This window comes from Belonocnema kinseyi, chromosome 4 (genome assembly GCF_010883055.1).
Source record: "Belonocnema kinseyi isolate 2016_QV_RU_SX_M_011 chromosome 4, B_treatae_v1, whole genome shotgun sequence".
NCBI classification, from domain to species: domain Eukaryota; kingdom Metazoa; phylum Arthropoda; class Insecta; order Hymenoptera; family Cynipidae; genus Belonocnema; species Belonocnema kinseyi.
The window spans coordinates 115,320,699-115,325,566 of NC_046660.1; positions in this window are offsets into that span (position 1 = coordinate 115,320,699).

Below are 4,868 nucleotides of genomic sequence, written 5' to 3' on the forward strand. Positions count from 1 at the left end.
GTGTTCCCTTTTTTGATTTGAAAATTAAAATTTTTGAAGATTCCAAAAAATTTCCCAATTGCTTCGAAAATTATGGCAAATTATTTCCTGCTTTTCTGTCTAGTAGCCACCGTGACAATTGTCCCAAGAATTATTCACATTTCAGCCTTTTCTTTGAATTTTGTATACGGTTCAAATAAATTTAATTTACTTATTAGAATACTGCACAATGTAGGATACTCCTGGTGAGAGAGCTCAGTAAACTACGTGCAGATTATTTTAATATAATTTCTTCTCTAGATCTATTCTTTATTTTGATGAGTCATTTATAATCCTAATTACTACTTTCCTGAGCTTTTTGTCCATATATCTGTATTCAATAAAACGGTTAAAATGCGTATTGTACATAAACTTGTAATTGTACTCAATAAAAACTAAGAATAAAAAACACACTAAAAACAAAGTTTGTTTAAGATCACTACTATATCACCTCTTATTTACTACATAATGATTTATATGATGGTCGATTTATTAACTAAATTGCAAGTAAATATTCAATTTGTGAAATCTGGTGAAAAAATGTTATGTCATTTACATTCTACGTAAATAGCATTAATAATTTTATTTTTCAACATGGATGAACTATTTTTAATATTACTGGTTTCAAAAATGTATTCAAATTTAAAATTTAACTATAGTTTTATTTTAATTTATCTAGATTGCACTTTAATTTAAAACCATTTAACGCCATGAAACATCTACAATTTTTGACTGAGCTTTACTTTAATTAAACTAAAATTTACTTAAATACTGAATTTAACTAAATTGTATTTAATCTTTAAATTTAGTTTTACAAAATAGTATTAAAAATGGCACTGCAATAAATGTTAAAGTACGAAAAGAATTCTTTTTAAACTTGTTTACGTAGTATGTCGAAAATTTCTCTTTTAAAATACAGCAGACGAGAAATTAGTTTAATTTAACTAAATTTTATTTAATTTTTAAATTCATCTACATTTTATTTAAATGTTGAATTTAGCTACAATTGAAACTAATTTTATTTAAATTTGGAATTTAACAAAATTTGATTTAATTTTAACATTTATCTCGATTTCATTTAAATGTTATGTTCATTAAAAAAAGAATTTTTGAAATGTCACTACAATTCTAAAGTACAAAAAGAATTTTTTTAAATCTATTTATTTATTATCCCGAAAATGTCTCTTTTCAAACCAACCGTAAGAGAAATTAATAAATTTAAAAATAATAATAAATAGAATAATTTTAGGCTCTCTGTAATTTTAATACAATTAGGTAATTCAGCGTTCACAACATTTTTCGCGTACAGAGCCAGCCGACCAACTCAGTTATAGCAAATATTGCTATAGTGATATCGAAGGCGAACGCGAGAAACAGAAAATCACGTTCGGTTTGGAATTCAACAATTTTCTGTGTGCGCCCCGGTCCCACCCCGCCCATTAGTGTGGTCGAAGGACGCGGTTGCCATAGAAACGACGAAAAGTTGAAGAGGGCAACACCTCAATATGGTCGAAAATGTAGTCAGATATATATATCGGCCGTCCCCACTCCTGACCCTTGCCGCATCTAGGTAAAATATCTTTGGTTTTGACTATATAGCTCGTGTTGTTTTTCTGGCAGAGGTGTAAAAGGTTAGAAGGGTTTGGTGCGCTCGGCGATTTTCTTCTTTGGAAAAAAATGGAGCAAGGAGTTTGCATTAAATTTTGTGTGAGTCAATAATGATCCTGATTTTCTCAAAAGGGTTATAACTGGGGATGAATTGTGGGTATATGGTTATGACGTCAAAACTAAAGCCCAATCGTCTCAGTGGAAGCATCCTGAGTCTCCAAGACCGAAAAAAGCACGTCAAGTTCGGTCAAATGTGAAGTTTTTGCTCACTGTCTTCTTTGATTACCGTGGGGTAGTGCATCTGGAATTCTTACCACAAGGTCGTACGGTCAATAAGGAGTATTACCTTCAAGCTATGCGCCGTTTGCGAGAGGCGATACGCAAAAAACGTCCGGAACTTTGGAAAAATAATTCGTGGCTTTTGCATCACGGTAATGCACCTGCTCATTCATCGTTGCTTGTGAAAGATTTTCTGACCAAAAACAGCACCACAGTCATGCCTCAGCCTCAATATTAACCGGATTTGGCCCCCAGTGACTTTTCTTTTCCCAAAACTGAAGAGACCCATGAAAGGACATCGATTTTTAACGATTGAGGAGATAAAAACTGCATCGCTGAAAGAACTCAAGCCTATACCACAAAATGATTATCAGAAGTGCTTCGATGATTGGAAAAAGCGTTGACACAAGTGTATTATATCTGAGGTGGATTACTTTGAAGGGGACAACATAAATATTGAGGAATAAATGAATATTTTTTGAGAAAACCATAAAGTCACCTTATTTTTTGAACACACCTCGTATACATTCATCGTTTTGGTTGAATATTCAACTTTTTCTTAATTCGTAATTTCTTCATAGATTTAACTTGTTGAAAATCCGGCTTTTTTCTTTGTTAAAAAGTAAAATTTTAGACTGAAAATTGAACCCAGTAATGGTCCGTTAACCTTATTTCGTAGAACATTAGCTTGTTGTTTCCAATTTACATTTTGGTGTTAGATAAATGAACTAAAATCTTTTTTGTGTGATAATTCAACTGTTTTTGTGTTGAACATTTGTAATTTTAATTTGAAAATTCACATATTTGAGTAGAAACTGCATCTTTCTTAGCTTAAAATGCAACTGCATTTGGTTAAAAATTCAACAATTTTCAACTCTTTGGCTTCAAAATTTAACTGCTTTGATAAACATTTAGGTAAAGTAATAGAAAAATTATTTTTTGTTTAAAACTCATACTTTGATGTTGACAAGTCAAATTAAAATCTTTTTTGAGTGAAAATTCAACTTTTTTTGTGTTATGCTTGAAAAATATATCTATTATTAAGAGAAACTGCATCTTTCTTAAATAGAAAAGAAACTGCGTGTTTAAAGATTCAACAAGTTTCTTAAAAAGGCGTCCTTTTTGGTGGAAAATTTAACTGTTTATTTGAAAATTTAACAATTTTGTAGAAAATTGACAAGTTTAAAATTTATATTGGAGTGTTGAAAAGTAAAATGAAATCTGTTTTAGGTAAAAATTCAACTACTTTTTCTTTCAATTTGTCTTTTTAATTAAAAAATTTATCTGTTTTAGTAGAAGTTTCATCTTTCTTGGATAAAAATGCAACTGTTTGGTGGAAAATTCAACGATTCTGTTAAATTTAGTAAAAAATCAAAAGTTATATTAAAAATTCAACTATTTCATAAAAACTTTCCTGGTCTGGCATTTATGTTTTGATGCTGAAAAGTCAACTAAAAATGTTTCAAATAAAAATGTAACATTTTTTTTATACTTTTCTATTGATTCCCAAATTCATCTGTTTTAGTAGAATATTTATACTTTTTTTTTATTATAAAAATACAATTTTTGTTGGAAGATAGAATCATTTTATTAAAAAGTAATCCCTTTTGGTGGAAAATTCAACTGTTTTGTTGAAAGTACGTCTTTCCTGGTTGGAAATTCAAGTCTTCGTAGAAAATTTATTTCTTGTTGAACTCATATTTTATTATAAAAAATCAAAGTAAAATTTGTTTTGTATGCAAGATCAAATATATTTTTTTTTTTAATTTATCTTTTGGATCTGGAAATATATCTGTCTCGTTGAAAATTAATCTTCTTTGTTTAAGGATTTTAAGTAGAAAATTCATCTTTTCGGTTGAAAGTTGAACTATTTGTTAAAAATTGATCTTTTTTAATTAAAAATTCAACTGCGTAGGTAAAAAATATACTACTTGATTGACATTTTTGTTAAGAGAAGGTTTATCTGTTTGTTTAAAATGCAACTCTTATGTTGAAAATTATTTATCTATCGCTGAAATTTCACCATTTCTGTTTCAAAATTCAATTTCGTTGCATAAAACTCGTCTTGGCTTGAAAATGAAACAATTTAGGAAAACATTTTTTGTCTTTTACTACTGAAAACCTTTATTTAATGATAAATCGTTTTTTTCAGTAACATTAATTTTTTTAAATAAAATTTTATCTTTCTTGATTGAAATCTCAACTATTACAGTTTTTGTATGTGAAATATTGTTTCGTCGATAAAATATCCGATCTTAAACATATTACAAGATTAAAACTTTGGTATTTGAATGCTAACGGTCAGAAATTAAAAAATTGTTTTAAAAAATCTTAGAATTATGAAAATCAAGTTTGCACCCTGCAAAGCTTATTAATAACAAGATTGATTCTTTATCACCTCTCTTGCTAAATTATTTATAAAAATTAAAATAAATTATGATCCTCAACAACCAGAATTGATTATTCCCGGCCTTATAAACAATGCATTTTTTATGAATTCACACTGCAATATTCAAGTTATAAACGATTAACGTTTTTTTATATTGTTGATTTTACCGTAAACAATATGAGTAGCGTGGATAGCTTTTTCTGTGTCTGATCCTCACTGTTTAAAATGATTGTTCAAACAAATTCTTTAAACACAGATTTAGCCAGATTTATTAAACCTACCCAAGATATTTGTAATCAGGAGATTTTTTTGACTTTTTGGAAAAGAGTAATCTCGAGGACCTATTAGTGCATACAGAAGTGTTAGTGGCGACTGAATTAAAAGAGATGAGTATACTAGGCAGTCTGATAAGTACCTGAAAATTCTAAGAGATGGCATTAGTATTCACTAATGTGAATCATTTTCGTAGAGTTTGATCCTTCAAATGACGCCTGTCAAATCTTCAGCCATTTATGTTTACGCATTTACAAGTTACAGCACTGAGAAGCGACTAACCTCCGAGTTTTTTTTAATA